Source organism: Haemaphysalis longicornis, unplaced genomic scaffold, assembly GCF_048455015.1.
Source record: "Haemaphysalis longicornis isolate Haplotype H1 unplaced genomic scaffold, Haemaphysalis longicornis Haplotype H1 scaffold_11, whole genome shotgun sequence".
Taxonomy (NCBI): Eukaryota; Metazoa; Arthropoda; class Arachnida; order Ixodida; family Ixodidae; genus Haemaphysalis; species Haemaphysalis longicornis.
The window spans coordinates 120,206,670-120,230,243 of NW_027526214.1; the positions used below are offsets into that span (position 1 = coordinate 120,206,670).

The following is a 23,574-nucleotide window of genomic DNA, read 5'->3' on the forward strand; positions in this document are numbered from 1 at the left end:
TAACGCGCGGGCGCGCTGTTTCGGGTGTCGCCCAAATTTAAATGCAGAGCATTTCTTTAACTCACGATGTCACCCGTTGTTGTCGGCGTGCCTCGGCGTCCGCAACAGCCGTTCCAGGTGCGCCATCTCCCCCACTCCTCCTCTCCCACATCACGCTACCCTCCTCGCTCTCAACAACAGGTCCGCACCCCTTCCCCTACACTATATAAAAAATAATACTTACCGGCGCCTCGTTTCGATCCCACCACCCTGCGGCCGGAACGAAAGGTACATGGTGCTCTACCCACTGCGCCACAATGCCGACACAGAATGGAAGGCTACGAACGCGCCTTATATCCTTGACTCATTCAAACTGCGTCAAGAAGCTGCTGATACAACGTATTCACTACCACCAACTCCCCAAACACTAAACGTTAACGCAATACACCCACCCCCTATGCGACGCATTTACTCGAGTCCCCCTCGCGGGGAGATGGGCCCTTTTTTATGTTACCAGGAATGCTAAAGCGACAGCGGCGTAGAAAACAACATGTCAGAATAAATTAAAAGGCATTTTAGAGGCTTTGTGGCGAAATTGTGCCCTGTTATTTTTGTTCTATTTTTTTAACGAAGTGATTACGACGCGGAAAAAATAACAAAAAACGAACGGAGTTGACAGGGACAAGCGTTGAAATACCACCATTCACTTTTTTTCGTGTTCCCTCCTCTCTCCCGGCGTAATATCCAATGAATAGAAGACACAAGGGGAGTGCTGCATGAATTTTTTTTCGTTTTTTTTAATGACACCGGGGCACTTCAATGCAGCGTCAATGAAGCCAAACGAGGAATTTGGCTATATTTTCTTTTTACATTAACTTTAAGTTAAAACCCATTAAGTACGTGTTAGATATAATATGTCCCATCTTAACTCATATTTATAATTTATCGTTGGCTTCTGGTGTCTTTCCGAGTGAAATGAAAAAGGCGAAAGTCATTGTTATTCACAAAGGGGGTACTAATGATGTTTTAAATAATTATAGGCCCCTGTTTTTTCTTCCGGTGTTTTCGAAATGTCTCGAAAAAATAATATTCCGGCGCCTTTCCAATTTCTTCGATAAATACAATGTAATAACGTCTAAGCAATTGGGTTTTAGGCCTAGAGCCTCCACAGAGATGGCATTACTTCGTCAAAAGGAAATAATTATCAGTAATATAGAACGTAAAAATATCCCCGCACGGGGTGCCTTGAGCAATCTTGGTGACGGTACTGGCGATACCGCGGACCCCGAGCCCCCAAACATAAGCTGAATCCAACCATGCGATGTGTTTATAGGTGGAGGGTTAGAAACCCCGAACGGTGGCCGTCGGAGCCCAGGTCAAGCTCCGGCGGATGGGCTCCCTGTCTGTTCACCAGGCAGGGAGCTCCGGGGCCTCTTTGACCATCAGGGTAAAGTCAAACAAGAAAGTACCCCCGTCCCCTGCTTCTATACTATGATATATGGCATTTTCTAAACCCCCCCCCCCCCCAGACGTGATCAGCCCCCGAAAAGGGGCCGCACGGAAGTTTCATTCCCACCTCTGTCAGCAACTGTCTCTTCAACAAACGGAAATAACTATTCTCGTTTTCTTGTGATCGAATCAGCTGACCCAACAAGACCCGTCGCTTCACTGTCAGTATTCCTTGTCTCGAAATTTCTGCAAAGCACATTAGGTGAAAAGTATGAAGCCAAAAAGCTCAGGACAGAAGAAATTTTTGTCGAACTCAACACTGAAAAACAATCCCGCACACTTCTTGCCCAAACTCGCATCCATGACCTGGACATCAGGATCACGCCCCACCGGAGCCTGAACAGCTCCCAGGGTGTGATTTCAGAGTCGTATCTCCTTTCAGAAACAGATTCCGACTTTCTTGAAGGGTTAAAGGACCAGGGCGTCACAGCCGCGCGCCGCATCACGATGCGCAGGGACGATAAGATAATCCCCACCAAGCACATTATCCCGACCTTCGACCGATCGACACTTCTGCAATATATAAATGCAGGCTACATCCGATGCTCTATTCGCCCGTACATACCAAACCCGCGCCGCTGCTGAAGTGCCAGCGGTTCGGGCACAGTACAACCTCTTGCCGCGGCAAAACAACCTGTGCGAAATGCGCAGCGCAGGACCACCCCACCGACAATTGCAACTCTGATAACGTCACTTGCGCAAACTGCAGGGGCCCACATGCGGCCTACTCCAGGAAGTGCGAGAAATTTCATCTTGAAAAGAAAATAATCAACATGAAAGTGACAGAGGACATCACCTACCCAGAGGCGCGGAAGAGGGTCGCCTCTTTCCCTCTGTGGAGGTACGCCGATGCAGCTCGCCGGGGGCGCAGCGGCGTCTGGTTTCGGCGGGGACCCAGTACCGCGAGTCGGACTTGGTCCCGGCTTCGCCCCCCCCCCCCCCCCCCCTGGGTTGCCTCAGGCAGCCCAACCCGCCTCCGCACCGCTCGCTGAGCAAGCAGCGGCTGTGGGGGTAACCACGTGTGCTGGGAGCGATGCTGCATCCTCCACTTCCGCTCCAGCGTCCCAAACCACAGGCGAGGGCGCAGACGCGATGGAGACGGAGGAACCAGCGGGAGCTCCCACCCCCACCGCACCGCCTGCGCCATCCGAGGCATTTCTTAAACCCTCGGTGGTTGTTGGTCAGTCAAAGCGCGCCCAAAAGGGTGCGCTGTCCAGGGGGCCTGATCAGTCAGGCACTCCGAGGACATCAGACGACGAAACGGATGTCGGACCGTTCTTGTCTGCGGTGCACCGCAAGGAACGTGTCCCGACGCCAAAGCCTCCCGACAAGCCCAAAAAGACGAGTCACAGCCCGGAAAGACGACACATAAACATACACACTCCAGTAGCTCTCACACTAAATAATGGGAAGAGAAAACACAATTCAATGGAACTGTAGAGGCCTCCTTAAAAATCTTGACGATGTGTACGAAATACTGCACTCCAATCAGCCAACTGTCATGTGTATACAAGAAACACATTTAAATTCCAAACATACAAACTTTTTGAATAGTTACCTGGTAATTAGGAAGGACAGGGACGGTGGTGCTACATCTTCCGGTGGTGTGGCCATCATTGCCCGAAAGTCCCTGGCGTGTCACACTATCCAATTATAGACCGTCCTTGGGGCTGTTGCCATTCGTACCATAATCTTCAATAGGCTAATAACACTATGCTCCGTTTACATCCCCCCTGATTTCCAGCTCTCGAGCTCGGATTTCGAGGGCCTTGTAGATCAGCTACCTGCACCATTTATCCTTTTAGGCGACCTCAATGCCCACAATGTACTCTGGGGATCTTCTCGCACGGATGCCTGAGGTCGCCTAATAGAAAAATATCTAACATCCTCAGGAGCATGCCTATTGAAAAAAAACAAGCCTACATACCATAATATAGGACACAACACATATTCACACCTCGACTTGGCTATTGCTTCCGCAGTTCTCTTTCCATCTCTTGAGTGGGATGTTGGCACTAACCCATATGGTAGTGACCACTTCCCAACCACATTAACATACATAGGTAAAGGCCCGAACAGTTCACCTTCCCTTAACAGGTTAAATGAAGCCAGAGCAAACTGGAGTACATTTACAGAGACATCCAAACTACACCACACAACCATTTCACACCTACACGTTGAAGAAGCTTCCCAACTACTCACGGCGCACATCCTCGACGCCGCCGATAAGTCCATTCCCCACGCCTGTGGTGCCCCGCGCAACCAGCGGAGGCCGTGGTGGAATGATGACTGCAGGCGGGCACGGGAGGCCCAGAACAAGGCGTGGGGTATCCTTCGTCGGTACCCCACGTCGGGAAACCTCCTCTTGTTCAAAAGGGCAAAGGCGATGGGAAAACGTGTGCGCCGTGAGGCAAAACGAGAGAGTTTGCGCACCTTCTTGACATCCATTAATTCATACACGGACACACACAAAGTCTGGACACATATACGCAAGCTGAAAGGACAACAGACACACAGCCTGTCCCTGGTTAGCACAACAGGGGACACACTCGAAGACCAGGCCAACACAGTTGCACAACACTTTGAACACGTGTCCAGCTCAGTACACTACACAAACACTTTCATGAAGCACAAAACGTCTGCGGAGAAGAAATCACTGCGTGATATCAACAAGTCGCACACTTCTTACAATTCTCTTTTTTCAATTCATGAGCTGAAGTCAGCCCTGGCAACATGTAAGCCTTCAGCTTCAGGCGCAGACAAAATCACATACACCATGATACAACACCTACACTCAGACACCCTTGAAACACTTCTACATCTATACAATAACGTATGGCTATCGGGGCACATTCCTCGCTCTTGGAGGGAGGCCATAGTAGTGGCTTTCCTGAAAGAAGGGAAGGACCCTTCCTCTCCCGCTAGCTATCGGCCCATCGCCCTTACAAGCTGCCTGTGCAAGCTCCTCGAGAAGATGATAAACAGGAGACTTGTGTACTTTCTTGAGTACAACGGTCTTCTCGAGGGCTGCCAGGCAGGCTTCAGGGCGGGGCGATCTACAAATGACCAACTTGTCGCCCTTGAATCATACATAAAGGACGCTTTAATTCACAAACAGTTTTGCACAACGGTGTTTTTTTGACCTTGAGAAGGCATATGACACCGCCTGTCGCTACGGGACCCTCAGTGACCTGAATTCATTTGGTGTCTCAGGGAACATGATGAACATTCTTGTTAGTTATTTGTCCGAAAGAACTTTTCGTGTGAGAGTTGGTAGCGCACTCTCAAGGGTTCATGTACAAGAAAACGGCGTTTCGCAAGGTGGAGTTTTAAGCTGCACTCTTTTCATACTTAAAATGAACTCCCTTGGGAAGGCATTGCCACGTACAATTTCTTATTCCATGTATGTATATGACGTCCAGGTATCTTTTAAATCAAGCAATATGTCCATCTGTGAGCGTCAAGTCCAGCTCGCTGCAAAAAACTTTCCAGCTGGGCAGACAAGAATGGGTCTAAACATAATCCAAAAAAAAGCACCTGTGTTTTCTTCTCCAGGAAGCGTGGGATCCATCCGGACCCAGACATTACACTTAATAGCGTTTCGCTTCCTGTGAGGAAGAAACACAAGTTTTTAGGAGTGGTGTTGGATGAAAAACTTACATTCGTCCCTCACATTAAGCAATCGAAACATAAATGTCTAAAGGCTCTGAACATTCTTAAAATCTTGTCACACCAGTCCTATGGAACGGACAAGCAACTCCTCTTACGCATTTTTACAAGCCTAGTGGGGTCCCGATTGGACTATGGCAGCGTCATGTATGGGTCTGCCACAAAAACGGCACTGAAAATGCTCGACCCAGTGCTGCATCTGGGTCTTCGCCTTGCATGTGGTGCTTTTCGCACTAGCCCAGTCGAGAGCCTCTACGCCGAGTGTGATAAATGGTCCCTATATCACCAGAGGATTTACATGGATTTGTTGTATTCCTCGAAATCATGGCCCTGACTAAGCAGCCTTTTAATTCCACCTTTAATAACACGTCCTCACAACAACTGTTCTTAAATCGTCCATCCATCTCTCTGCCTTTTTCACTTAGGGTAAGAGAGGAAGCCTCTGAGCATGAGGTACCCTTTTTAGACATTCACAATGTCATGTGTCAGGGAACCCCCCGAGAGGGGATGCATGAAAACCCCGGAAAACAAGGAAATAGAACAAAGGAACGGCCACTTGAAGTGCGCGCCAGGAGCGCGCCAATCAGCAAGCCCCAGCGCCGACGCACCAAGGAATCCTGGGAAAAGGTGGCAGCACACTGTTCGGCCAATCAGGGGAGGCCACGCAGGGGACAAGTGGCGAGATGGCCATATAAGGACATAGCAGAGGCGAGAAGCCAATGGGAGTGCGCCACGGGAGAGCCCGGAGGATATAAAAGCGGGGCGCACGAAGAGAGCGGGGGAGGAAGAAACCGAAGAAACCAGGAGGCGGCCGGAGCACGTGCGCTTCAACGAACGAGCCAGGGGGACGCGGCCACGCCATCGACCACGCCATCCGAGCCTGGGCGGGAGCGGGCCGACTTTGCATCGGCACCGTCATCCTAGGTGCACCACGAACCTGTGTCTTCGTGGCCCCAGCGGCATCGGTCGGGCACCAGCGGCCAACGTCCACGCTCCGTCGACGTTCGTCTCGACGGCCCCGAAAGGCTGCGTTCGGGCCGAGCCTACCTGGAGCCTCCAGCGGCAGCGGCTACCAGGGGGTAGCCACTGAGGAAGCACGCCGCCGAAGGGATGACCGCGCGCTTCGAACGCCGGCATCAAGGACCTCCAGCGAGAGAGGCTACGAGGAAGTAGCCACAGAGGAGGAGGAGGAGAAGGAGGAATCACTTTATTGAGCCTTAGGCTGGTTTACGGAAGCGGTGTGGCCGCCGGTTTGAGGCCGGCAGCGACGTTGGCAGCACGGGTGACCAGAAGTATCTGGACCTCTGGGTCCGAGCTGCCCAGCGCTCCCTCCCACTGCTCTTCATTAACTACGGTTGGAAAGGGGTCTTGAGGACAGGCCCACATGGAATGAACCAACGTGGCTAGGTCCCCGCAGAGTGGACAATTTGGCGATGGGAATTGCGAGGGGTGAATTCGGTGCAGAAGTGCTCGGCAGGCCAAAGAGTGCGTCTGCAGGAGTCGCCAGAAGCGCTCCTGATCGTTGGTCAGCTCAGGGTGGGCAGGAGGGTATTGACGGCGAGCGAGGCGGTAATGCGCAGTGATATCATGGTACGTGATTAGGTGATCCCTGGCTGACCTGGCGCCGTGGTAGGGAACGAGGCTGGCACCGGCACGGATAGTAAGTCCTCGTGCTGTGTTGTGTGCTGCCTCATTTCCAGCCAAGCCGGTGTGCGCCGGGGTCCAGACGATGTCTACCAGGGAGGTCGGGGGATTTTGAAGGAGAATTTTGGCCGCCACGGGCGATATGTACCCACGGGCGAAGTTTTGAATGGCCGCTTTCGAATCCGTGATTATAATTGTGGGTGACGGCCGAGTCGTTAGTGCGAGCGCTATTGCCGCCTCCTCTGCCGCTGCCGGGATAGTGGAGCGGACAGTTAGGGAGTTAGCAGGGGGGTCATTCGGGCTGTTAACTACTGCGAGGGCAAATGCGTCGAGGTGGCGGTATTCTGCCGCATCAACATATAGGATGTCGGGTTTAATGGGGAGTTTCTTGGTGAGCGCCCGCGCCCGTTGCTCCCTTCTACCTCTGTGGTAGGTGGGGTGCATCTTCCTCGGAATAGGACGGACACGGAGGCAGTCAAGGATAGACCGCGGGATGGGGATAGCTAATTCAGAACAGACTGGGGCCCCGATACCAAGACGCATCAGTATATGTTGGCCAGTGGGAGTAGTTGAGAGACGACGGAGCTGATTGATATGATGCGCCTCGACCAATTCTTGGGCGGTATTATGAACCCCGAGACGCTCAAATCTGGCAGTGGATGTACTCAGAGGAATTTGTAGCGCAGCTTTGTAGGCCTTTCTGCTAAGAAAGTTAATTTTGGTCATTTCTGCATTCGATACACGCAGGTATCGGAGAGAATATGTTACACGACTGATGATGAAGGCCTGGATAAGCCTGATTCTCTCCATCTCCTTAAGACCATGGTGGCGTCCGGTAATTCGTCGGATGAACCCAATTGTTTGATTAACATGGGAGCTTAACTGCGAGATATATTTAGTGTTACTACGATTATGCTGAATGACGAGACCGAGGACCTTGAGGGTGCGCACCTCTCTGATCAAATGTTCATTCAGGTAAATTTTGATGTCAGGAGAATTTGGAGAGGTCGATTTGGCTGGTAAGAGGAGAAGCTCCGATTTTGTGGGAGAGCACTCCAGGCCCACCAAATGTGCTTCCTCATTCACGAGGCGTGCACCTTGCTGTAATGTTTCTTCAATGAGTGCATCGCTACCACCAGTGACCCACAGCGTAATATCGTCCGCGTATAGGCTATAGTGAAGGTGCGGAATTGTCTCAAGTTTCTTTGGGATATTGAGGAGAGCCAAATTGAATAATAGAGGCGATAAAACGGCCCCTTGTGGAGTCCCTATGGAAGGAAGAGTTAGTGTATCAGATTGAAGGTCCCCTATTTGAATGAACGCTGTACGAGATGTTAGGAAGCTACGCACGTAGTTGTACATACGCTCTCCAGGAGATATTAATTCTCCGCCACGCATGATGGCGGCGTGGGTAACCCGGTCGAATGCCTTGGTGAGATCCAGCGCCAGAATAGCAGCAGTGTCGAGTCGGGATGGAGGGGTGATAACCTCGCGGGAAAGTTGCAGAAGAACGTCCTGAGTGCAGAGTCCGGGGCGGAAACCAATCATCGAGTGTGGAAGAACGTTAGTGGAATTGAGATGGAGCGTTAGGCGGGCGAGAATAATGTGCTCCAGGACCTTACCAATGCATGATGTGAGAGAAATGGGTCGGAGATGATCAATGGTAAGGGGCTTTCCAGGTTTCGGGATGAGCGTGACCTTAGCGTGTTTCCATTCGGAAGGGAGTGTACCGCGTTCCCAAAAATAATTGAAGTATTCCGTAAGAGCCGAGATTGAAGGATCATCAAGGTTTCGGAGCATTTTATTGGTCACTCCATCCGGACCCGGTGCGGATCCTGGGCGGATAGCCAGAAGAGCACTGCGCACTTCTGCCTCCATGATGGCGGCATCTAGATCATTATTTGGTGCTCCTTGATATGATGGAAGCTGCTGAGCGTCTCCTGAAGGAAGATATAAGGAGCAAACTCTATTGATTAGTTGCTGATTAGTACCCGGGAACTTTTGTACGATGGCTGTGAGCCGATGACCCTGTTCTGTTTTTGCGCGAGCGGGGCCTAAGAGGTGTCTTAAGAGGGACCACGTTCTCCTCATGCCAAGGTTTCCTTTCATGTTATTGCAAATTTCGTGCCATTGACTCTCAGCAAGTTGGACAGAATAGTTTTCTATTTCAGTATTTAGCTTAGCCATTTTCAGTCTTAATTTTCTGTTGCGTTTATTTTCCTCCACCTGCGCTGGATGCTACGGAAGGCATTCTGTAGGTGTTGCAGATGGGTGTCTACCGTGTCGGATGGGATATCGGGATCCACTGGAGTGCGCGTGCTTCGGGCATCAGTAAGAAGTTGGTTCACCCACTGTTCGAGACCCGAAGGAGTGATCTCTGGAGGGGCGTGGGCTTGCCGCACCTCTCGGAATTCGTTTCAATCTGCCAGATGCGTCTGACGCGGATGGGAGCGCAGGGGGCGTTTTAAAATGACATCAGTTTGAAGAATGAAGTGGTCACTACCTAATGTGTCATTGGTGTTGGACCAGCATGCGTCCGTGACATGATAAATGAAGGTGAGATCTGGAGATGAGTCTCTTTGTACACTGTTGCCAATTCGTGTTGGAATCGTCGGATCCGATACTATAGCAAGCCGATGTGCTTGGATGTGATCCCAGAGGAGCCTACCCTTGCGCGTGCAGTGAGGGTATCCCCAGGCCGTGTGAGGCGCATTAAAGTCGCCCACAATAAGAAGAGCGTGTGAGCCTACTGTTTGCTTGGTGAGAAGAAACAAGTGGTTAAAAGTATGCGCTGTTGAACGAGGGCTGCTTTATAAGTTCAGAATATATAGCCGCTCAGCCTCCCGTTTACGTGGGTAGAGCACCACTAAATCGTGGAGAATGGGGATACTATCAAATTGCATCCGTTCAGCGGGGATATTCCGGTGGGCTAGGACTGCTGTTGCAGTGTTATCCGTGCCCTGAAAAGCCCTGTAACCAGGGAGCTTAGCCATGGTACCTACTTCTTGTAAGGCTATAACCATAGGGGGAGATTCGGCTGCCTGTATGAGGAGTTGCAAGGCATGCCGTTTAGGACGGAACCCCCTGCAATTCCACTGCCAGACCCGAGTGGACCCTATGTTGTTACTGAGCGGTTGGGCCATAGTTGGGAATTGGAATCTGGTGAGGGCCAGTGAGAGAGTTGATGTTGTTCACTAGATCACGTATGCTGGAGTGGAGTTCGCAGCGCAGGGCTTCGATGTTGGCATGCAAGTTTGTCATGCTGGCTTGAATTGTCTCATGAATGCTCAAGTATTCTGCTTTCTGTTCTGCTAACGCCTGCTTGCAGGAAGCCTCAACCTGAGAGATTTGCTGTCTAACTGATTCCTCAGGGGATGGAAGGACTGCGTCAGGAATGGAGTCGTCCGACACCGCCTTACGTTTGGGAGGGGGAGGAGTGGGAAAGGAGGGAGTGTCTTGCAGGGCGGAATCACGCGCTTTCAGGGCTTCGTTCTCCTTGCGGAGAGCCGCATTTTCTTCTCTAAGGAGGGAGATTTCAGCCCGTATCGCGTTAAGCTCTTTAAGTATGTCTGCGGGCGAGACAAGGGAAAGAGGTGGAGAGTTAGATGAGCAGTGGGCGGGAGCGACGGGACAGCTCACCTGTGAGTCCGGAGCGGCCGGCACTTGTCCTTGTCTCGGAGGGGGTTTCAGTGGTACTCCCGTGTGTGCACGGGTCTCGGGTCCTGCCGATTTATCGAGCCGTCGGAACAGTCCATCCGGAGGCGCGGGCGGACGAGTTTGTTGCTTTTTCTGGTCTTGGGTGTCATTCAAGGACTGTCCCGCCGAGGCAATCTGAGCGTAGGTGGGTGCACGTCGCCGCGGTTGGTATCGGCGTGGGCAGTCGGCGGAGCCAGTGATATGGGTCCCTTCGCAGACAATGCACTTCGGGGTGCACGGATGAGAATCAGCGGGATTGGGGGCCCCACAGCGAGGGCAGCGAGGGGCATCACGAGATTTGGGGCACACGTCCTGTCGATGACCGGGGGACCAGCAAGCAAGACACGCTTCAGTCTTTCGACGAAAAGGCTTGCAGCGGTATAACGTTGAGCGGTATCGGATCCAGAAGGGGACTTTTTGGCCGTCGAATAATATCTGGGCCATGTTGGATGAGTTCATGCGCTTGGCGTCCAGAATGGGGAGCTCCGGGTTGTAAGTGCATATGCTGTCGTGCACTTGTTGGGGGCTATCATCCTCAGGAATATTAAAGATGACTCCTGTGACCGTGTTGGATGGGGCGGCCACGTGTGAGGAGATTTCATACAGGTTCCCTCTAAGCGTGAGGGCGGCAATGCTTGCGTACCTGTGGGCGCGTTCCTCCGAGGGCGTGCTAACGATGACAGTTAGCAACGTACTGGGGTCGTATTTGGTCTTCCCTGTTTGGTGCAATTCCTGCCTGGGCTTGGATAGCATCCGCGAGGGTGGCTTGAGCGACGGAAGTTAGGGCCAATCCGCCACGCGGGCGGAGGACGATCTTAATATCCTCAGGGGGAAGCGGCGTGGCCGGCGGTGTCCGTTGTGCTGGGCGCTTTCGCTGAGGCCGCTGACTTGAGCGGTTTCCGGGGGTGCTTACTTGCTGATCGGGAATGCTAGAATCCGCATGCAGGGCCCGCTGACGGCGGCGAACTTCTGCCCAGCCAGGCCTTTCGAATTCCGCGGGGTCCACCTCCTCTCCTTCCACGATGCTCTCCATGAGCGAAGCGAGATTTGCCCGTGGCGCGCTGCAGTTGGCGGCGAGGAGCGCACGTGCAGCAGCGGCGCCGAGTCGAGGGTGCTAGGCCTGATGAGGTCTAGCAGAGCCGTCGGCTGGGCGCAGAATTCAGGAGCTCGTTGGTTCGCTCAAAATACACCACGTACCACAAAAATGGTGTCCAGGGGGTCGCCGTGATGTATCGAGCGCCGTAGCACACAGTTCGTCGTCAGGGCAGGCGTGTAGCCTGCAGGACAGGGGTCAAAAAGCGGAGCCGATATGGGGTGCGACTGCAAACCACGGCCCCCTAGCGGGAATCCCGCCACAGAGGAAAGACGTGAGGACGCGCGGAGCCCACGCCGTCCAAGGAGTGACCGCGCGCATCGAACGCCGGCACCGAAGAAGAGACGAGGACGGCTACCACCGAGTCGCGGCCACGCAAGGGTGCGACACGTCAGTGCCGACGACAGGGGTAGGCCAGTCCAATAGGGACGCAGTATTAGGACACAACTAGGGAGTTGTGGTGTAGTGAGATCACCTTGAGGGTGATGGAATAAGTTAATTAGGATGAATTGTGAAGAACTTATTAATGTATAGACCTTTGGGTTAGAGTCGAAGTGTATGTTGGGATTGTTAGAGATGGGAGTGTTTATCATTTGTGTGTAGTTTAATTATTGAGTGCTTTGTGTTAGGCTTTTTTCAAGTGTACATTAAATGTATGTTGTTAAACACGTCAACGGCTCCCCGTGTCCATTGCTCCGAGCTGGTAAAGACCACCCCACCATCCGTTCACGTGACAAATAATTGGCGAGCCTGCCAGGATCTTGGCATATCAACTGCCAGGATAGATTTATCCTTATACAGGATATTTCTATCGGGCCCAGTCACGTGTCTAACCAGCTTGGAGAATAGATTTGGAAAGGTTGTTGACGTTGGTTCAAACGCGCGGTTCGAACGAGAAGCAGTTTTTTGAATTGTTGGAGGAAGAATCGCACAAAGAAAACGAAAGGTCAGAGGTGGAGGAAAGGTTTTTGGCAGAGGAGACAAATTTTGAGGCGGAGAAAAGAAGGATTAAGGAGAAAAAGATAGAAATTGAGTTAAAACAGGCAGAGTTGAAGCGAGCACATGCAGAAATAAAGCAGTGGCTCCAAGAAGGGATACGCAAAGAGAGCGGGGAACGCGCCGCACGTGAGACAGAAGACACGCGGATCGCCGACCGCGATGAGTCACGTGCGATAGAGAGAACGCAGGTCACAGATCACGATGAGGCACGTGACATAGAAAGAACGCGGGTTGCAGACAACCACGAGGTCGCAAGTAAAAACGAAGACAAAGAAAACAATGGTTTGTGTGGACAGCTCGCTGAGGCGAAAGGCGCGTTCGAGGTGCGAGGCAGTGAACTGGCGGGGCGTGGCTTAATCGCAGGCCAGGCGCTGGGAGATGGGCGCACCGAGAGCACGCCAGGCGTAGACAGCTTGTTGCTTCCTAGTAGCTCTGATGACTCAGTTGATCTCAAGGTTCCCGAACGATTAATGATGGACGCTGAGGTGCCCATCACTCCATGCACCGAAAGAAATAGCATTCCTCCAGAAGGTTTTACTACGGGTTCATTAGAGACGCCAACATGTACGGAGAGTAGCCTTATTTCTGAAATAACCAGAGAAAAGTCTTCAGAAATGGAGGCGGAACGCTCGGTGCCTGTTCTTGTTAATAAGGCAAAGAGTACTCAACCAAGTGCAGAGGAACCTGTCAAGCTGGGACCGTACACTGAAAAACGCAGGGTTATCGATCAAAAGCCGCGTCGAAAGAAATCTGGTAGTTATGGCGTGCAGATGTTAATGGTCCCGTTCAAGAAGCCTTGGCCAGAGTACACTAAGGAACCTCCGCAGCACGGGCGCAAACAAAGACGTGCATGTTTTCTAAATCGTGAGAAGCGGAAAACTCCAAGAGCGAGGCTTGGGCAGGTTAGTGAGCACAGCCGTAAGCACGAAGAGAGGCTAACCGGAAAGCGTCAGCCAGGTCGCAGAAAAGTAAACTTCTAAAAGGGACAAGAATCTAAGCGGGAAAAGAGCTCTATAAAGATTCAGAGTAAACATGGCAAGCAAGGTAGCTCACGGCACAGAAAACGTGACCCGAAAAGTGTCTTGCAACCCAGAGGCCGTCAGAGAGATGCACACTACTGCACCGTAGGGGGTGAAGTGGTAAAGCGTTGGCTTCTAGCGCAACCATCGAGCCAGGATGTGTGCCAGCGGCACACGAACAATATGAAGGAAGTTCATTGTGATAAACGAGTAGATTGTGTAGGGAAAGGTGCTGAGTGGTTAAGGCGGAAGAAGGTGAAGATGAAGCAATAGGTCAGTGAACCGGATGGAAACCACGGTGTCAACTTGGAAAGAAATAGGACCCGTAACGGTGACGAAATAGGTGTCGTATTGCGGTGCAGCAGTAGTGAAATGGAGTTATTGACGAAGTTAGGATTGAAACAGTGGTGTGCAATGTGAGATTTATTGAAGTGTTTTATTGTGGTGCTGGTAGAGCAGACTGTATGAGTAGGTTAGTGTAAGTGTATGAACTGTCGGTGTAAAAGTAGCAGTGGCAAAGAATGAATTGAGGCGACGGAGGAGGAAAACCATTTGGTGCAGACTGAGAGAGAGTGTTGGCGAATTAGAGAATATTGAAGTGCTTGATTGCAGTGATGTGTTAGAGGGGAGTGCTTGAGTAGATTGGGGTTTAAGAAAGTGATGTATCGGTGATAAAACGGTAACGGGGTGTGCACCAATGTGTGTGTCCTGAAGACATGAGTGAACTATTTATAAGCGTTGAGAAAGTGTGGTGTTGGCAATGGAAGTGGTGAAAATTGCGTGAACACAAGACAAGTGTTAAAGAAATGAAAGTGAAGTGTCTAGTGAAAAGTACGACTAAAGAAGTAAGCAGGGGCGGTGAACAGCGGACTGCGTGAGTAGTTTTGTGTGAGACATGATTACTTAGGGGTTTGTAACGTGACGAAGGTTGTGCGGACGAAATGTATATTACGGTGTGTAGAAAGAATCGAACTGTAGAGTGATGAACAAGTGAACGGTGGTGTGTAATAAGGTGTGCTGTGTGTGAGTAGTGAACAGTGGTGGTGATCAGAAGATACCTCGGCGGACAAGATAAAGCAGTTTTTTGAGAAAAAAACTCTTAAAGCGGGGGGTAATTGTCATGTCTCAGGGCAACCCCCGAGAGGGGATGCATGAAAACCCCGGAAAACAAGGAAATAGAACAAAGGAACGGCCACTTGAAGTGCGCGCCAGGAGCGCGCCAATCAGCAAGCCCCAGCGCCGACGCACCAAGGAATCCTGGGAAAAGGTGGCAGCACACTGTTCGGCCAATCAGGGGAGGCCACGCAGGGGACAAGTGGCGAGATGGCCATATAAGGACATAGCAGAGGCGAGAAGCCAATGGGAGTGCGCCACGGGAGAGCCCGGAGGATATAAAAGCGGGGCGCACGAAGAGAGCGGGGGAGGAAGAAACCGAAGAAACCAGGAGGCGGCCGGAGTACGTGCGCTTCAACGAACGAGCCAGGGGGACGCGGCCACGCCATCGACCACGCCATCCGAGCCTGGGCGGGAGCGGGCCGACTTCGCATCGGCGCCGTCATCCTAGGTGCACCACGAACCTGTGTCTTCGTGGCCCCAGCGGCATCGGTCGGGCACCAGCGGCCAACGTCCACGCTCCGTCGACGTTCGTCTCGACGGCACCGAAAGGCTGCGTTCGGGCCGAGCCTACCTGGAGCCTCCAGCGGCAGCGGCTACCAAGGGGTAGCCACTGAGGAAGCACGCCGCCGAAGGGATGACCGCGCGCTTCGAACGCCGGCATCAAGGACCTCCAGCGAGAGAGGCTACGAGGAAGTAGCCACAGAGGAAAGACGTGAGGACGCGCGGAGCCCACGCCGTCCAAGGAGTGACCGCGCGCATCGAACGCCGGCACCGAAGAAGAGACGAGGACGGCTACCACCGAGTCGCGGCCACGACAGGGGTAGGCCAGTCCAATAGGGACGCAGTATTAGGACACAACTAGGGAGTTGTGGTGTAGTGAGATCACCTTGAGGGTGATAGAATAAGTTAATTAGGATGAATTGTGAAGAACTTAATAATGTATAGACCTTTGGGTTAGAGTCGAAGTGTATGTTGGGATTGTTAGAGATGGGAGTGTTTATCATTTGTGTGTAGTTTAATTATTGAGTGCTTTGTGTTAGGCTTTTTTCAAGTGTACATTAAATGTATGTTGTTAAACACGTCAACGGCTCCCCGTGTCCATTGCTCCGAGCTGGTAAAGACCACCCCACCATCCGTTCACGTGACACACAAGACACCCATCACTGATTTTATACCCCCATGGAATCTGCGCCCTGTGCTCTGTGGCCTGTCTTTTACGCATCTTGATAAGAACAGGGCACCAAGAATTGCGATTCAGCAGCATTTCATGTATCTGCAGGATAAATACAGGGCTGCAGAGTTTTTCAGTGATGCTTCCAAAACGTTCACTTCGGTGTCTTGTGCTGCTCATGGACCCAATTTTGAAGGAGTTAGAACGATGAATGCTAAGACAAGTATTTTTTGGGCAGAAGCATATGGCATCTTTGTGGCTGTAAATCACATAGTTGAACATAATATTCCTAAATCCATCATCTATACAGATTCGCTGAGCGTCGTCCGTGCATTAACATCCGGAAAGTCGTCGAAAAACCATGTAGTTAACCTTGTCTTCAAATCAATTATGCCGGCGTATTCTTCAAACCTTGAGGTGACTGTGTGTTGGGTGCCAGGCCACTCTGGCATCGGCGGAAATGAACTTGCGGATGAAATGGCCGCCAATGCTGCACTCCGAAACACAGTAAACATAACAACACTACCTTACCCAGACCTGAAGCCACACATAAGACAGCAACTCCGTAAAACTTGGCAAGCAGACTGGAGCGAATAGACAGACAACAAACTACACGTCATAAAACCACACTTGGGACAATACACTACTGACTCACACAACAGGCACATTGAAGTTACCTTAGCTAGGTTACGGATAGGCCATACGCATGTAACGCACTCGCACCTGCTCACGGGATCTCCAAGACCCCTGTGTAGCAGGTGTGTGGGGAGGGCGTATCCGTAGTCCACATACTCATACAATGCAAGGCACTTGACACAACACGACACAAACACTTCAGAGATCTCTACAGACAACATATTCCCCTACACCCATCGTTGTTTCTGGGTGACGATGCCATGGTTTCTGTGAAACGCCTTTTTAAGTATTTGTCAGATGTTAAGTTTTTAAACCTCATTTCCTATCACGCATAATCAAATCTGGCCCTATACACCAGTCATCGCCATTATCTTTATTGATCTTACTATGTATAGTTTACACGTTTTATACCTACCTTTTGTGGTAATCACTTCTTTTCATTAAATGATTTCTCTGGCGCTCTTTGCCCTCGTCGGCCTTGCGCCATTAAACACCAACCATCATCATCAGAACGTAAAAATATTACGCTTGGTATATTTGTTGACTTCTCCAAAGCTTTTGACAGGATTAATCATTCCACTCTCCTTCAGAAACTGTCTGTATATGGCATTAGAAATAAAGCCCTTGAACTAATTAGCAGCTATTTAAATAATCGCCTCCAGTATGTGTCTATTAACAATCATCGATCAGGTTATTCTACTTTAAAACATGGCTTTACTCAGGGTAGTATCCTTGGACCGTTGCTTTTAATTATATACTTAAATGATTTAGTTCAAAAAGATAACTAAGTTCAGTATGTCATATATGCTGATGGCACAAGCTTATTTCTTTCGGGTACTGATGCTAACATTTTAGTACTTAGGGCTAATCGTCTGTTGTATAAATTACACGAATGGTCCGTGAAAAATGCACTGCATATTAACTCACTGAAAACTAAAGCAATATTTTTTAGAGCTAAAAAGGTAAATTACAACATCGTTGATCACCTCAGGCTTGGGAATGATGTAATTGAAATAGCTAATGTTGTTAAAAGCTTAGGAGTATGGTTCAACGAATTTATGCTATGGGTCAGCCATTTTGCGCAAATCCAGACAAGCCTTGCACGTGTAGTAGGTGTTCTTCGTAAGGTGCAATGGATGCTGCCAACGAACACTAAACTTTTGATTTACCATGCACTATTTCAGTCACACCTCAACTACTGTCATTTAGTTTGGGGGACCAGAACTGCCAAAAATATGCAAAAACGTTTTGTATTACAGAAGCAGGCGTTAAGAGCAATTGCTGGTGTTCCACCTTTATCATCTTCCAGTCCCTTGTTTTCTAAATACCGCCTTATTAACGTCAATCACCTTTACGACTTCCTCCTTCTCCAACTATTCAAAACTCAGATGCAAAACAATCTTACTTTTCTGTCTGATAGCGCTAGCTTACACGAGAACTTAATTTGCATTACACACGACACCATAAACACTGGCACATTAAACCTGCTCGCACAAATTACGGTCACCAGACTTTATCGCACACTTTGCCTTTAGCGCTAAACAAATATGATTTCGACGATTTATTCATTCGCTCTACGTCTTACACTACCCTCCGGAAAATGTTTTTATGTTTTTACAATACAGCATGAATACCCCCAATTGACGTAATCGGTGTAAACAAATATTTTATTGCGCTGGCATTTTCTTTTTTTGTTGTTGTTGTTTCCTTGCTTCTTGTTTGCTTGCATTTTGTATTTGCATTTGTGATTTTTTTTCCCTGCCTCGTCCCTGCTGATTGTGTCGTGGGGGGTGGGAGCTCCGTCAAGCCGCGAGTACAGCGGCTTTTTTTCCCGCCTCCTCAGCCATTGTACTTGACTGAAATAATGAACTTCAACTTCAACTTCAAATAATGATATTTAAAGTGTTGCGGTAGCAACCCTTCTATTGACGCCTATATTGCTGAAGTGTGTGTGCCAGTTAATCAGATGTGAATGCCGCATCAACCCACTTTCTATTAAACCTATTCCTAGCTGCGGCCTTCGATTTTACTGTACGCCTGTGAGCGATGCGAAGCTTTTGCAAACTCTACGAAACTTGAGTCAGATTTATGATTGATTCAATTCATTCATTACGGGTCTTACGCGTCGAAACAGCATGAGGCGCGCCGTAGTGGAATGCTCCCGATTAATTTGGGCATGGAGATCTTTCACACGCGCCGAAATCTGGAATATACGGGAGTCTTGGGTTTTCAGGAAATGGGCCACCGCGACTTAGAATCGAACCCCTGTCGTTGTGCTCAGCAGGAGAACATCTTGGTTTCTGAGCCTCCGCGGTGAGTTAGTCAGATTTTTGCATCGGATTTGCTCTTAGCAGAACACCGCGACTAGACGCGCTATTTTGTAGGTATTCTGAGAATATGCCATAGAGACCAGTCCTGATATTTTATTAGAGCAATTAAGACTCTTATTCGGGCTTTGAATAAGCAAGCTTCTCTCTAGCGTACTCAATTATAGTTGGGAGTGCAGACACAACTAATGATTGGGAAGACTGCTTCGGTGGGATTAAAGGACGAAGGCACGAGATCTCTAGCAAATGTATCCGTCAAGACTCGAAAAACACAAACCCTTTGCCCAAACATTGGAACTGGGCCGAGCCTACCAACTTTTTGATAAGTAACAGCAGCACATCCCGTGATAAGGAAGAACCGTCGCTCAGCAGAACAAGCGGCTGCTGGTCAACATTTTTGTTCATGGAAATTTAATGTTACGCCCATTGGATACAAATGCTATCTGTAATGACTCCTGCGAGTGGCGCATCCTCGCTCAAATACTTCTATAGGGACCGGGCAGCTGGACGGGTAGCGCCACCACTCGGCATTCCTCTCGTTACTGGAATGAGCCGGTGCATTGGACTACACAGCCTCCCGTTGTTTTTGTCGTGTTTGCTTCGGTGCTTTGAATGTTTTGGTGGTGCTATGAGCGGACATGTGAGATGAAGCGAAGTCTAGACAGATGTGTTGGGTTCTTTGATGCAGTAACGGCTACGTAAACTTGTCGGACGCTTCTAGAGTTTGATACCGGCTGCAATGTCATGAGCGCTTCTTGCAGTGATTTACGCTTGGCTCCACCCGATCTGAGTACTAATAAAACAACTATTATTAGTATTCATTTCTTCCTAAATGTACTAACGGCTACATAAACTTATTTGACGCTTGTAAGTTTGGGAACGGGCTACACTGACATGAGCGCTTTTTGCAGCGCTCTGCGCATGGCTCCGCGCGATCTGAGTAGAAATAAAACTATTAGGAATATTAGTATTCATTCTAGTTTAAATTATCTTCACTGGTTTCAATGACTACGATTTCCAAGCCAGCCGCTGGGATACCTCGATACGTGTGCTTTGAAGAGAAAGGCACTTGCGTACAAGATGGATTACCGCGTAGCCGTAGAAATGTTGCGGTAGTTTATACTTTCTTTCTGTAACCGTGAGCTTTGTGCCTTCGGTTTTGGTGAGCGACACTGTGACAGCATGGGAGCCTGAAAGCCGAAGTGGAACTCCCACGTTTGTGGTGGTCATTTTTATCAAGAGCCAAAGTTATTCCCCCACCCGACAGCCCAAGCTACAACCATCCCTCCTCCCCTTCCCATCTTACCACCTGCAGTTAAAAAATAAGGCAGTGTCAACGTCAGCCGGTGTTTTTTAATGCTTACGTATTCTTTACGGAGTACCTAAAAAAATCGTGTAATGCCTTGTGAAGACACCAAAAACGCGGGATTAATTGCCTCAAATATGGGTGCATCAGCCCGAGTCCTCCAGCACAGACACATTTCCGAAACGCTGCAAAAAGTTTAGATTTGGGGAGGGGTACATGAAAGTTCAAAATTAAACAACAAAATCATTTATCCCTCCGTCTAATGGTTACGATGGTTGAACGCAAAGCTTTCTTCGTGCGAAATCGAATGGGAAATGGTCAAAGTCACAGACGCTGCGATCAAAAGACCAAACTGCGTGCTGATCAAATTCGAAGCTCAACTAGTCAAAGTTTAAATCCAGAAGGCAACCAAGAAAACCCGCACGAGAAAGCTTTTCTATAAGCCATCATCGTCGTTATACGGAAGAGTGCATGATTTTTCAAGCGTAGGTGGCAGCTTGTAAAACTCGACCGCAGCATTCACTTGTGAAACTGAGGGCAGATTTTCGGCCCCCTCCTGTCTCTCGTCCTTCAGCCACGCAGGAATAGACCCTATGCGAAATTGCTTGGTGATCTAGCAACACTGATGTAAACAAGACCGTCCGCCATATTGGTACGGGCGACGATCTCGAAGTCTCGTATTGTTTACTGTGGAAGAGTAGGTGACGGTAACGCGGTATGGCTCAAACTGGACTGTGTTTTCCGGGTCCCGACGACGGATTGTGGACGAAGGACTCGTCTGCGCTGCCGACTGTGTCTGAGGACTCATACCACTCGTGGTGCCGCGCCAAAGACCCATCCGAGCGGCAGCGGAACAGGGCATGCCGCCTAGCCACTGAGCCGCATTGCTCGCCTTCGTCGGTGCGGACAAACACGTGCGACTCCCAGTAAGTAAATATGTTTGTTTTTTCCTTGACGCGATTTAACCGGTATGAGCACTTGTATAGCACTTTGTTCACCGTTGTTTACCATGCAAATGCGTAGCGGGGACCCTGTTGCAGTAACCCTGAAAGAGGAAAGCGACAATCGCCAGACCGTGCCGCTAGTGGGTGGATTGAAATGGCGTACATCGAATTTACGGGATTATTTTTGGCGAAGATGTTTACGGAAAGGTTGCGGCCGTTTTCCGTGACGGTCGTCCGCCCGCGCGTTTGCCGCAAAGCATTCGTACTTTGCGGCAAAGTCAACTACAAAAGCGCACATGCGCCTTGATTTTTCTTTTTTGTGTGTATTTTCATTATTTATTGCGCATGTCCTGCCGCAAAAATCTGTTTGTGTGTCTGGCTTGTCCTTTTTTGGCAGTGGGGTGGTTGTGGTAGTTTCTAAAGCGAATGTTTTGAGTGCGCCCGAACAGATAATACCGTAAAACCTCGTTAGCTCGAACTCACTGAACTAATTTTTTTTTTAATTCGATGGGTCATCGGTATAGCCTGAATGTTTACCTGTTTATCTCGAAAGGTTTTGGAAGTGAGTTCCAGGTGATCATAATATTGCTTGATTAAGTTATGACGAACACGAATATGCGGGTACTGGTATCATTACCCACGGTGAGGTTTCTAAATGTTAAACTTCCTTCTCTTGAAAGTGCATTAATAAAGCATGCAGGGATACTTGCACGCTCGAACTTGAAAAACAATTTTGACATCATTGCTGTTTGAGGTGTAGATTATTGCCCTTGCAACAGTGTTAAGCAAGACACAAAATCTGGTCATTTTGAGTCTGTTCCTTGCGGCCACTGCTTTCTGCTCTGTCCCTTTAGCATAAACTGTAGCGGAATAGTCCTGTTCTTCCCTGAGTGCTATTTACTGTTACTCTCTCTGTTCTTGCAGGTTGGGCCTCATCCATGTGCTCAGCAGCTGCTTTCTCTCCCAGAGAAAAATTGGCCGGCCCTATGTTGTGTGCCTCACCTCTGAGACGGACAGTGGGGAGATTGTGGAGGCAGCGTGCGAGTGCCCGGTGGGTTGCAGTGGAGCATGGAGTGACATCCTGGCTGCTGTGCACCTACTCGTCTTCTTGCAATCCCAATGTTTTAAAGAGGCGCCACCGGAGCTTGCGTGCACAGCTGCCACAACAGTGGGGACGTCTGAGACAGCAGGGCATCAAGCCAGCGAGTGTCCAAGACATTGACTGGAGAAGCCCGCAAGAAAATGGCCCCTCCCTTCCCTTGCCAATGCGTCTGTTCGGCGCACGTCGAGTGCAGGAGCAATGCGAGCAGCAATAAAGTGCCGTGCAAGCGCTTGGGAGAAAACTTGGTAGCATTTGGAATGGGTTTTTTGCCTCAGTTTTGCTGGCCTCACCCCCCACAGTAACAAAAACAAGGACAGGCCTGGCATGGCACCTGGTGGGTCACCTATGAGCTACCACCAAGCATTCAAGCCACATCACGCCGTGGTCATCTCGCGAGCACGCAGAGGCTGGGCAACGTCGTGTTTACTAGACCGCTGCATGCAGGGGTGCGCGAATGCTTCCCTTTGTTCCATTTATATCCACGGTTTGCTATACTGCACGCGTTATAAATCAGCGAAGTATTTTAATTTACTGGGTTTTTCACTGTGGATACAAAAAAAGCAAAAGCACTCAGGCTGATGCGCGGCGGACTGATGCAACTCTGGCCGTTTTATTTTTTTTTATGAAAACTTGAAAATTGCCTCAGCTACCTACATCAATGGCCACTATCATTACGTCGGAGGCATGCATACAGTATGTGACAAACTATAGGAGTGAGTGTGTATTTTAGTCGCAAAATATTCGACAGTAAATAAATTGTGGCTGAAATGACAATGGGCAACACGTTAACTTGACGTAAACAAACCTGCAGCCCGGCAAATCGGGAACCAAGTGCAGAAACTCGAATTTTCCAACGTCAGATCATCATAAAACAGTGTACGCCACTTCCGCAACGACACGCGGCTAAATGCACCGAAAAGAAACTAACAACATACTCCGATATCGTGCGCGCCCGCGACAGAGGAAATTTTCAACCGCGCCGTGACGGCGTAGTGCGGCAAGAAAAGTTTACAGCCCTAGGTAAGATATAGGCTCGTGTAGGGGCTAAGCGGTACCATTTAACAATGAAATGAAGCGGGCGTAGAGCCACAGGGACGAGTGAAGAAATAAAGCCTAATTTTGACAACGTATGGTACTGTTTCCCCGCTCGAGCGCCGCTGTCAGTCATAAATAGGTGACGCACGCTCAGGCTTCATTTAGAATACAAAGGCTGAACCACGGAACTCCAACGCAGCTGTATTTTTCATCCGGACAGCGACTACGAAGTCCCGCGCTTAGCAAACCAATGACAACTATTCGCTCCCAGCGCACCGCGCCCAGCGTCTCACAAAGGTTGCTCGCGCCGGCATAGTTCGCGTCAGAAA

General features: G+C 49.8%; 1 pseudogene; it reads right to left on the reverse strand.

Annotated features, from left to right (window-relative positions):
• Positions 1-11,406: 11,406 nt before the first annotated feature.
• Positions 11,407-23,574, reverse strand: part of LOC144160776 (uncharacterized) — a 117,582-nt pseudogene continuing 105,414 nt past the window's right edge.